This window comes from Balaenoptera ricei, chromosome 12 (assembly GCF_028023285.1).
Source record: "Balaenoptera ricei isolate mBalRic1 chromosome 12, mBalRic1.hap2, whole genome shotgun sequence".
Classification (NCBI taxonomy): domain Eukaryota; kingdom Metazoa; phylum Chordata; class Mammalia; order Artiodactyla; family Balaenopteridae; genus Balaenoptera; species Balaenoptera ricei.
This window is the reverse complement of record NC_082650.1, coordinates 48,063,037-48,076,211: the sequence shown is the minus strand read 5'-3', so window position 1 is coordinate 48,076,211 and position 13,175 is coordinate 48,063,037.

Genomic DNA, 13,175 nt, shown 5'->3' with positions numbered 1-13,175 from the left:
ATCACCCTTCTTGCAAACTCTTCCTTACTTCCACTCCAGTTCCTCCCTCTCTCTCGGCATTTCACAAATGTTAAAGCTATACAGCCTCTTTTTCTGTATCATTCTTCCATCTCTCTGTATCTTGCTCAGTGAGATAAGCTCCTCTGGTTTTCTTGTTTCAGTAAAACTGTTTCTCTAGGATTTTATTCCTCAGCAAAGTGCAAGGGCATGTGCTTTTTCTTCAGGCTTATTTTCTGAGGAACCTAGCCTGAGATACTCCCAAAGTTATATTTCTGTTTACTGTTCTCTACTCCAAAGCTATGTATTCAATATCAAACTGTCTACTTGGTTTTCTCCACGTGGACCTCTAGCTGCAACTTAAGGTGGTCCAAAACACCTTCATTCTGTCTTTAGCCACGGAACAAAAGATGTAGAATATTAAAAATATCTGACTCTAAACAGTACCTGTTAAAAGGTACATTTTCCATTAATATTACTTAAAGAAATTATTTCTTTTAATTTCAGTAGATCAGTGCTAATTACCATTTAGCATATTGTCTGGCAGTAAATAAGTATTTGAGAATAAATACATGTATATAATATTCAGTGATGATGTGGTAATAGAATCCCAACTATCAGAGTGAAGTAGCCCCTCCTCCCCTCCCTCCTTCCTTCCCTCCAATCCAGTCATCTATTACTAACTGGAGAACTTTTTGGATTTTATAAACTTAAATCAAGTTATATAGTAATGTAGAAGAAAACTATTGCTGAGACATATTTTCCCCATTCAGGACCTGGTTTGATATAGTGAATTTTATTGGCTTAATATACCTCCTCTTCTTTCCTTATAGTTTCACCTGTGCTCCTCTCAAAGCAACCTATTCAAAGATGACAGCCTTCAAGGATATAACAAATATTCTTTAGTCACGAGTATATAGTTAATATAAGTCCATACAAGAATCTTAGTGATATAGTGGAGCAATCTGGTGAATGGTCAGGACATCAGTAGGATGGGGGAAATTGAAAGGGAGCCAATCTCAGTAGAGTATAGGGAATCAAGAATTCTGGTAGGTATATTTTAAGACTGAGAAGCCAATTCCATGGAGAGATACTGCATAAGCAGTTAGATAATTGAGTCGAATTTTCTTGGGAAAGTTGAAAGCTAAAAGTATACATTAGGGAATTATTGGCCTATAAAATTGGCTTTTGAAGTCATAGGATTTAATGTTTCCATTTAAAGCATAAACGTAGTTAGAGAAAAGGCTAAGGTTTGAGCCCTAGATCATGCCGACACCTAGACATCAGGGAGAGAAGGAATATCCAGAAAAGGATACTAGGAAGGAGTGGCCAGTGAGGTGGAAGGAATACCAAAAATAACAAAAAAACATGTCCTGGAAGTAAAGAAGTGGTCCACTATGTCATGCGCAGCTGATGGATCGAGTGAAGGGTGGAGTGAGAACTGGCTCTTGGATTTTTCAGCTGGAGGTAACTGGTGACTTAGAAAAGTTTCAGTGGAGTAGAGGGGGAAGCATGACTGGAGAGTGTTCACAGGCTAACGGGAGAGGAAGAACTGAGGACAGGAAGAATAGAAAATTCTTTCAGTTTTCATCAGTGGGGTTCAGAGAAATAGGTGGTAGCTGGAGGGGGAAGTGTGACTGAGAGGGTTTTGTTCATAGTTTCAAAAATGAGAATATAATTTATGCATCATGAAATGTACAGATCTTAAAAGTATAGTTCATTTAATTTTGATTAATGCATACACTCATGTGGCACACATTCCTATCAAGAACTTGTTCTTGTTCCCATGAGCCCAGAATGTCTCCTTGTGTCCATTCCTGTCAGGGGTAATTACCATCCCACTCACCCTCACCAGCCCCACGTGAAGCAACCGTTATTCTGATTTCTGTCACCACAGAATATTTTTGCTAAGTCCAAGAGTTAATATAAATGGAATCACATGGTTTGTACTGTTTTATGTCTGACTTATTTCACTCAGAATAATGTTTTTGAGGTTCATGCATGTTGTATATGTCAGTAGATCATTTCTGTTTAATGAGCAGAATTAAATACATTGAATATGTTATAAATAGTGATGAATATATCATACATTGTTCATTCTTCTCATAAATACTTACATTGAAGTGGGATTTTCTGTGATCATAGGAAACTTATTCCATTACTCTAATAGCTCTTATTGGTAAATAGTTCTGTCTTATATGGGAAAAAAAATGCATTTCCCTACAGCTTCTAACTACTCATCCTAGTTACATGTCCTGAACCCAAACGGAAAAAAATTACTTTCCTCAGGTTTTCTCATCCAGTATAAGCTTCCTCAGTTCTTTCAAATGTTTCTGATATAGCCCATGACCCCTCAAACTACCTAGGTTTTGCTCCTAAGAATGTGTTGACTTATGTCCCTTGACATAAGAGACATAAGAGAAACAAACAAATAATTAAATAATTAAATAATCCGAATGTAGTGTGGTCAGTACAGAGACACCGCTTCTATCTAGTATATATATATATATTTTTTTTAGTATTTGTTTTATTTATTTATTTTATGGCTGTGTTGGGTCTTCGTTTCTGTGCGAGGGCTTTCTCTAGTTGCGGCAAGTGGGGGCCACTCTTCATCGCGGTGCACGGGCCTCTCATTATCGCGGCCTCTCTTGTTGTGGAGCACAGGCTCCAGACGCACAGGCTCAGTAATTGTGGCTCACGGGCCTAGTTGCTCCGCAGCATGTGGGATCTTCCCAGACCAGGGCTCGAACCCGTGTCCCCTGCATTGGCAGGCAGACCCCCAACCACTGCGCCACCAGGGAAGCCCCAATCTAGTATATTTTTAATGTATCCTAGGATCGCATTAGATTTCTGTCAGCCACATAATTTCTTTTAAAAATTTGAGCTTATTTTCAATTATTATATTTGAATGCATATTCTCTTGTTATATCTCCTAAGTTATAATTTTTAAGTTAGTTTCTTCGAGCAAATAGTGACCCTTTACATTTATCCCTGCTAAGCTTTATTTGCTTAGATCGATCACATGGTTCCAATGGGTTGAGTTCTTTTCAGAATCCTGATTATTTCACACAATGTATTTTTTGTATCATTCAATGTAATGTATGTAATTGGCACTCCATGAATATCCTTATCAAAATCACTGATAAATTATTGCATACGTTGGGTGCTACAAAAGGTAAACCTTTTGATAGGCTTAAATAATTTTCTCAAGATTCATTTCAAACCCTATTAATAAGCACACTTTGTTTTTAGTCTTCAAACAATTTCAAATTCACTTATTTATACCATTAGCTAGCTTACACACATCCCTTCATTGTATACAATGAAAGATAATGCCTTTTTAGTGTCCAGATTCGTGATTTCTAAGTGTTCCTCTACGCTACCTCTTGAGCATCCTTGAAAAAGTAAGCAAGAAAGAATTGTTTGGAATCACTTTTCCTTAGAATCAACAAACTGACTTCTACTGATCAGTAGTTACTTATTCCAAATGCTAAGGAATGTTTTAAAAAACTATATATTCTAGAAGCTAACCAGGCAACCTGGTATATAAACAGCATCATGTTGTAATGAAGAAAAAGGAAAAGCTTCAGATAAAAAACCTGATTTCAAATTCCAGCTGTATGACCTTGAGCAAATAATTTGGGTTGTCTTCATCTTTCACTCTGGAAGTGGGATCATTGTTTCTACCTCTCAGTGTTCCATTTAGAATTAAGTAGTAATGGGATGCAGAGTGGATGTTTGATACATTTGTATTGTTATCTGATGTCTGTCACCACATCCTCTTTTGTGCACATACCTACCTGGGAGACCACCAAGGGGAAATACAGTCTGTGAGGCTTCTTAGTACTTTGTAGTGGGATTTATTTAGGACACAAGACCTAAACCTTTTAAAAGCAATTTCCTGAACTCTGTACTTTACCACTTTCACTTGTTTTGAACTTTGGTTTCCTCATACCCATACTTGTTCTATGTTTTTCAAACTTATTTGTTTTTAATGACACCATGCTGTTGTCTAGTGACTGTTATTTTTTTTGTATGTGCCATGAACCAAATTTTAATAATTCATAATTTAGGATTTATTTCAGACAGCATAGCATATGCTTAATTGTTTTGGTTTTGTGGTAGAAAGAAAAATGCAGAGTTTCTGTACCGTTAGACACATCTCGTCACCTTAACAAAACAATACTTATTTAAATAGTTTTAAACCATTAGGCCCATGGGAAATGATAAAAAAACTTTTAGTAGAATTTCACGTGAAAATTATTTAGAATTGCAAGCCTCTTCCCCTTATGGATTCTCTACTTAATTTGTACTAAAATCTTTAAAGTATTGGTCAGATTTGAGACCCTATTTAAATAATATTAATAATAGCTATTGATTACTGTGAGACAAATCCTAAGGACTTCTCATAATTTACCTGATTTAATTCCATGAGAAAACCTATGAGGTGATTATTCATTTATTCCCATTTTACAAAACAAAAAATTGAAGCACAAACTGTTAAAATAGCTTACCCATGATCACACAGCTTGTAAGTGGTGAAGCTGGGATATGAGCTCAGACTCTGAAGGTTAGCTTTATTTGCTGTTGTTAAAAGTAGTGAAAGAAAACGTTTTCCAGAATAAGATATAATTAAGAAGAAAAATTATGGTTGGAAGTGGGTATAACAGCTATGGAGTAAACATGCATGGATGTCTGTTTTCAAGAAGAACGAGCTCCCAAAGCTGACTCATGCATTCTGGAATTTTAGCAGGCATGCGTCCATACACCATGGCTTATACACTGGGCTGTGGTTCTATCCTGGCAAAGGAGGAGTGCTCCCTGGCTTCCCCTTACATCCCATGGGTGGAGCCAAGCTCCTCACATGCTAATTGTGGAAGGAACTGTCCACCAACCCATCCTTGTGACAGGCAGGGTGGAAGACAAAGACAGCATCACACACCCGTTTGGGGCACCCTTACAGGATATAAAATCCATGTACAGTTTTTATTTCACAAGGCTGCCCAGGAATTTTGTGAAATTAATCCAAAGTAGTTCAGGGGTGTGCTGCTTATTTGTGACAGCGGTTGAGGCCTTTGGGAGCCCAGATCCAGGACCGTAAACGTCACCCATCAGCCCATGGGTGAAATGGAGACACGCCTTTTCCATGATTTACTTTCTGTCTTCAGACAAAGCCTCTATGAACTTGAATTGCAGCCATGTGACCTTATAATATGGATCTTATTCTGCCAGCATAGGTGGCGCTTCATATAGGCTCATTACGGTAGTCCACTTGAATGTTTTATTGTACATTCACAACTGCTTGTGTAGTGTTGCTCTTGTTGGCTTTTTACCCCATCCCCAACACACACACACACACACACACGTGTGGTGGAGTAAATGTAGTCATTTAGGCTCTAAGTTGAAGCCATTACATTTATGGTAGAGTCAACTTGCTCATGAATCCCATTCCAAATAAAAGAAATGAACAGAGCAAGTGGTGCCTTGGTTTCCATTCAGTGGGGTAAGCTTTGCAGGGATTTTAAAGGCTCTTTATCTTGCTAAGCTTTCCTTTATGACACATTTCTGAGTGAATTACATTACGTAGAGGGAAGGATCTATTTCTCATGCAGATCACTAGTTGGGTGAAGTGTTCAGTGCAGCGCTGCTGAACATCAGATATGTGTATATTTGCACAAGGTTAAGTTTTTATAGTAATCTTAGTATGAAATGCAAGATGAGTTTTTCCACTTTGGTAGAAATGTTGTATACTTATTTCCTGTTACTTGATAATTTATCAGGATAAAGAAAGAAGGGACCAAGTGTTTTGAGGACAAAACTGAGCCTTTAGGATTCAAGGTAATGTATATTCCTTCTTAGTAACAGGCAGTGTAATGACTCACCATTTTATAGATATTAATAACTTATCCTATGCTTTGATGGATGGATTAATCACCAAATACTAAATGTCATGACACATTAAAGAAAACAAAAATCTATGGTTTGGTTTGATGTGATAAAGCTTCTACTTAAATCAATTCATCCAGTGAAAAATTGTGAGATCTTATAAAAAAAAATCTTGCTAGTTTGCTATTGGATGGTGCAAAGTTGTGGTTTTGTTGAAACCGTGTGTTCCCTGTATACTGATTGATGGTCTGTTCTGTGCTCTGTGATTTGTGAGTGGTGTTCAGGTGGGCTAAATACACTTGCATTAGAATAGATTCTGTGTGTAAAATACCTCAGAAATAGGGAAATGTCAAATTCCATGGGGGAATACATGGGGGAGATAGATAGATTCTAGATTTTCAATCATAAAAAATTAAAGCCATGAAAATAGATTCATTCATTAAAAAGGAAAAAAAGAAAATGCTACAATTTACCATAATTAGGTAAATTAGATGCCTTTGCACTTAGCCGATAGTTAGCAAGATAGTCAATTCGAAAAATGATCTCACAGTAAGGAAAAAAGTCTTCCGTGCAATGGCTTATGCAAGGATTCTGTTCTTTTTTCTCTCTGCTTCTCTCAGTATCCCACCCTGAAGCCTCCATGAGACTCACATTCTCTGATCTGTGCAGATTCAGTACGGAATGATTTGGAGTCTTTGAATGGGTCTTCTCTATGAGATCCTCTTACAACATTCTAGAAAGGAGAAGCCATCAAAGTGGGTAAAAGATGAAATATAGAAAGAGTTGAATGCGAGGAGACTCTGGGTCCTACTGAAAGCTTTTATTTTAGCAGGCATTCACCCTGTGCAGGTTTAGCATGTGGGGCTTGGCCTATTTTTGTGGACTGTGGTTCAGCGGTTTTATCTTCAGAGACTTTACAGGGTCATTCAGTCTGCTGCTCCCACTGGTTCCCACTGGTGCTACCCAAGGATGAGGAAGACGTTCCCCAGGCCCGGTTGCCTGAGCCTCTAACTGGGGGGAGGGAGCCCCCAGACTGTGGGGACAAACTGTATGTTCCAGGTCGGACCCCTTTTTGTGGTGGGATCCCTCTTGCCGTTGCCACCCAGTGTCTCCGGGTTCGGATGGGGGCCCTCAGGCTCATGGGGAAGGATAGCATTGCCCCTGGTTCTTCTTGTCAGCAGGGCCCCCTGATGAACCCCCTCACCTGTTCTGCTCGGCTTGCCTGGTGTTTTCAGCAGGAGAGGAATGCGCCTACCTGGGCTATCTCCTGTTGCTGGGTTGGGAGTCTGGGTACACCAGACCTGGATAGCCTTCTTTTGAGGGTGAGGGGTCACAAGATGACCTGTTGTTACCTTGTTCCTCCAGTCTTGCAGTCCCTAACCAGATCTCCTTCTTCTTTCCCTTTTCAGACTTTTCCTTTGATGGTCTCTTGCATTATTTGCAGGGTTTACAGTTGAACTTAGCAGAGCAGAGCAGGTACGAATGACCCCATGCCACCTTGTGTGGACTGAAAGTTCTCCATAATTACTTTCTGAACGAGGTAATTTTATGTCAATATAAAATTACATGATTTTAGTTTAAATGAATGGTTTTTTATTTTTTTATTTTATTATTTTTTTAATACAATTTTTTTAAAAATTATTTTTTATTTATGGCTGTGTTGGGTCTTCTTTTCTGTGCGAGGGCTTTCTCTAGTTGCGGCAAGTGGGGGCCACTCCTCATTGCGGTGCGCAGGCCTCTCACTATCGCGGCCTCTCGTTGCGGAGCACGGGCTCCAGACGCGCAGGCTCAGTAATTGTGACTCACGGGCCTAGTTGCTCCGCGGCATGTGGGATCTTCCCAGACCAGGGCTCGAACCCGTGTTCCCTGCATTGGCAGGCAGATTCTCAACCACTGCGCCACCAGGGAAGCCCTAAATGAATGTTTTAAATCAACTTACAATAGTTAGGAAAAAATTCTCATATAGAATTCTAATCTAGAAAAAGGAAAAAAAGAAACCCTTTTTTATTCTTTTTGTGTCCAATTAGGTTCTTAACGCTTTAAGAATTTTCTACGGTTGAATCAATAAGAATTGACTGCCAATATTTAGACTCCGGTGATGCTTGTCATTTGTGCATGGAACACATCCTCTTGTGAAACTGGATTAAATGGACAAAATGATTTTAAGTTTTATGGATTAATTATCTAGACAGTTGTCTTAATTTTTCACACATCTAGTTCTATCTCAAGTCCCTTTATTCAATCCTGACCCCATCCCCAAATGCATATACATAATTTATTTACATCGAATTTATCTCAGTAGCAAAAATTACCTGGGAAGACTTTGAAAAAGAAGCGATTCTATTATTTTTGTTTTTAAGCAGGAAGAAATAATACTATTTTTAGTCTTTCTCATTAAGTATTTAGCCTTCTAACTTTTCCCTTGAATCACAAGGATATGGCAGATACTATCAAAGCTTGTGTTAATCAATTGTATGTCAGAAGTTTATGTAGGACTTTGTGAAAGGAAAAGATGAAAATACTAATAAGTTTTCATTGAGCTATATTCTCCTATGCTTTCAGTCTTTCACTATTTGGGATTAGCTTATCAGAGCAGAATGTCATCTGACCTGTCATTTTCATGGTTTTGCTTTATTTTTCTGATGGGATTATGGATGTGATGGCAGGGAAGGTTCTGTATCCAAAATCTTTGGCTAGTCACAAGGCAGATCATCAGGACCTATAGGATGGAACGTCTCAAAGTCTATGGAGTTTCTTCTTTACAAAAATTCAAATTAAAAGAAATAAAAACATTATATAAAATACTTATGATGGCTATAAAAATTTTATGGCAATAATGATATCAAATGAAGTATAGTGGATAAAATTTGTATGAACCGTATACCACTATTAAACCGTGACCACACAAATAATTACAGTGAATGCATCAAATTTTAAGTGATTTCTATATAGGATGTGCTTAATACTTTTGTCCCGTTGGATGAAATTTTAGGAATAATCCCAACAATGTTTATGGCTGTAAAAGACTTGCAAAAAGTTATATCACACAGAGGTTTCACACATGTAATCATTTAAAAAATGTGTTCGAATCTATTTTTAAAGATGTTTCAGATTATTAAAATTCAAGAGTGACAACTGAAATAATTCTTCACATTATTATTTGTGGTTCTGTGAAAACTAACTTTGGATTGCCTTCATCTTAGTTTGGCAAGAATAAATTGGCCTATTTTGGTAGGGAGTAATACTCAGACAGTGATTTTAAGTGCTCTGATTGAACTTATATTAATGTAATTAAGTTAAATGTGTTACATACAGTGATCTGTATCTTGTGACAGTATATATTCTTTATAATCTCCGGCAGAAATAGTAAATCTCATATTTTGGGAGTTGTGACTTACAATATGTATAGGATGTTTTAAGTCCTCATTTAATTATCCATTAGTTATATTTAATGTTACCTTTTAGACAAATACTTTCTGAGTCAATCAGAACTGTAAAGAATTCCAAGGATAAAATAAAAATAGTTAATATTTATTGACTACTGACTGTGTCCAGCGCAGTTCAAGTGCTTAATATGAATTGTCTCTTGGTTGCTGCTTTCTCAGGATACCACTGAGCGGCAATAAGCAACCCAAGGGTCTCTGAGAACAGACATTCAAACGCTGACTCTCTTGGGGGCACATAAGGGAGTTCTTCAGCAGGGTGTTAACTGGGGTGGGGGCTGTGGTTGTGGATGCGGAGTGCTGCCAAGTGCGTGGTGGGAGATCTGTTACAGCGCTGTGTCTCGATAACCCTTTGCCCATACGTACTCCCGGTGCTCTCCTGCCCACTCTTTCTCTGCTGGGCTCCTTGCCCAGCAACCTGCCTTTGGATGAGATACCAACAGGTTGGCTCAAATCCAGACACTGGTATCAGGCACAGGGGACAGACAAGCCCAACCACTGCTTTGGTAGAAATCCCACAGAAGAATGAGACGGCAATGCCAGCTTCTTGAGGGTACTCTCGGTCTCTGAGTGGTTCTCTTGGATGTGCTCATTCCATTGGCTTGAAGAGTGGAAGGAAAATTCACTATATATCCTGCAAGGTTGGGGGCTCATAGAGCTGACAGTTCCTTCTTTTCCTTCCCCAGTCTGCTGCTTAACTGGATTTGAAGTGTGTGTGTGAGTGTGTGTGTAGGTTGTGCAGATTATGGCACGGTGGTTCATATCTGAGTTTCCTTTATAAAGTGAAGTGCTCGGCTCTTGTCCCCAACTCTGAGCCCTAAAGTTATGAATTCCATGGCAACAGGAAAAGGCCACTCACTGTCCTGATGCGCTCTTACAAGGATAAATTAGCAAGCACGTGAAGAGGACTAGTGGGAGAGAAAGTTTACAAGTTAGGTTGAATTAGATCACAATCCAGTCTTGAAACTAGTTCAGATTATATGCTGTAAACAAATGGAAGAATAATACTATATTTAAAATTAATTTGGGTGTATTCAATGTTAAACTCTGAAATACGGGTATTTTGCTCTTGTGATGGTGATGTCAAAAGAGTTATTTCTGTTTTGCTTCTATAGTAGATCTGACTTTTCAGTGTACTGCTGGTTCTGAAAAGATAATGTGTCCTCCCACACAAGTGTGATATCTGTAAATACTGTACTTGTAGTTCACATATACAAAGAGCTTATTGAAGGACTCTTACTGACTTTAGAATTTGTGTCTTCTGAAGTTACTTAGTACAGGTAATTAGAGAATGTGGTACTTAAGAGACCATCAAATTGGTGCCGGGCATGATGAATCACTGTGTATTCTGGGTACAATACGCATTGAGATACATTAATTTGATCTCACCAGAAAGGAGAATTAGGTTTGAGGACCTCATACTTCTTTGTCTGTGTTTAATCACATGGTCCAGGTAGTTCAAAAAGGTGATTTTGTAATGTTAATTAAAATTGTAACAGTTTGCCTGAACTTGATTGTTTCCAAATCATTTTTCCAGGTAGCTGCTTGGAAAGGACCAGAGGCTTTATACATGAGGGAATTTAGATTTCAAATATGAAGAGCCTGGTTCTTTATAGCAGATAATATCTTTCAGGATGGTTACACAATCAGAGCTTTGCACTTGCTGCCCAGACTACAGTGTTTCCAGCTGGGACATGTAGCCATGGCAGAATCTCATTCCCAGTCCAAGAAAACCTTGATTTGGCTTTTGGACTCATGTCATTCTGAAATCATTTCTTAGTACCTCTGCCAGGTGTTTTTCTTTTTACTTCTGGCTTGTTTATAACTCCTGTTAGTGGGGAGTCATGAAATTCCTGGTTCGGTTCTTTTTAAATTTCTAACCTTGCAAATTAAACAAATCAAATGTAAAAGAACATGGAACATGAAAGGAAAATAAAAATGCCAAACTAAGCATAGTTTAATACATTCCTTGTAGCCAAGACAAAACTAAAATGTACTTGTGCTCAGAAAAATAGTATGTCAAACATAGCTCATTAGTAGTCAGTTTAAAATCTCATCCCTTATAAAAAATGCAAACATTAAATGTGACACCCAAGTGGAAGCTCTCAGTCTTCTCACATCCTCTTTTAGTCATCACTAAAAACAGGAAGGGTGAATCCGATCGGCAAAATTTCAGGGCACTGCAGCCCTTTTCTTGAAAGGAAGTAGTCTGTGTCTCTGTCTCCATACCCCTTCCCTCCCTTCCGTTCCCACTTTCTAACACTCTTCTTTGCTCTTTTTCCATGCAGGAGAAATGGTGTGTTCTACATGTGAAATTTTTGAATAGATGAATAGAGCTACTCTATTTCTCCTTAGCCTTTTCAAAGATAATTTCTTTCCATTTTTTCTTTTGTCACTGATTCTAAATCCTTTACAAACGTGATTGCCTTATTGATACACATTCATAACTATTAATGTTTCTTTTAGAAACAATTGATGAGAATCTAACACAATATATTGGTCTTAACCATCAAAGAGAGTCAAGGAACTCTTTTTAATCTAGAGTTATAAAATCTCTAATACTAAGATTATGTAAGCTTTTTTATCTTATAGAAAAAAATTGATTTACATGAAATGTGTCAACTAAAAACCAGGTATCTGATAAGCCAATTTTCCTTCATTTTCTTTTTTTGCAATTGGGCATTAGCCTTAGAATTACCTGTGTGCTATTTCTGTGATTCTTCTGCTTTCACATTACCTTGGCAATGTGTGCTCCTTTTTAGTTTTCCAGAAACTTTCCTCTCCTTTATAATTTTTCAATATTACTGACAGTTTCTTTTGAGATAAACCTATCCTACCTGTAAATTACTGCTGTAACCTGAGAGAGTTTTCTCAGAGATGGAAACTTAAACTCATTTAGTATGATCCTGTATTCACTGACATTCTTTTCACTGTTTTGGATTTCAATTCCCTCTTTATACTTTTTATCCTACCCTTCAACTTCAAAACCACTCTTTCTGGAGAAGATACATACAAACTGTTGAGTGGTTCTGCATTTTCCAAATTACTTCACATTATGTCTTTTTTTTTTTTTTTTTTTTTTAATGGTACAAACACAGCTAAGATATGTTTCTGTGGCCTTTAGAATTTCTGAACCTCTGGGAAATTTTCCTTTGTGGCCCTCTTCATGCACTTTTAAAAAAAAAAAAAAATTTATTTATTTATTTTTGGCTGTGTTGGGTCTTCGTTTCTGTGCGAGGGCTTTTTCTAGTTGCGGCGAGCGGGGGCCACTGTTAATCGCGGTGCGCAGGCCTCTCACTATCGCGGCCTCTCTTGTTGCGGAGCACAGGCTCCAGACGCACAGGCTCAGTAGTTGTGGCTCACGGGACCAGTTGCTCCGCGGCATGTGGGATTCTCCCAGACCAGGGCTCGAACCTGTGTCTCCTGCATTGGCAGGCAGACTCCCAACCACTGCGCCACCAGGGAAGCCCCCATGCACTTTTGTAATGAGGTTGTTTTCCTTTTTGAACTTCCATCAGTTTTTCTCTTTTTGTTTTTATTGCAGTATAATTGTTTACAATGTTGTGTTAGTTTCTGCTGTACAACAAAGTGAATCAGCTATATGTATACACATATCCCCTCCCTCTTGGTCTTCCCTCCCACCCCTCCCCATCCCACCCATCTAGGTCATTACAGAGCACCGAGCTGAGCTCCCTGTGCTATACAGCAGGTTCCCACTAGCTAGCTATTTTACACACGGTAGTGTATTTATGTCAAACTTAATCTCCCAATTCATCCCACTCTCCCCTTCCTCCTCTGTGTCCACACGTCTGTTCTCTACATCTACATCTATGTCTCTATTCCTGCCCT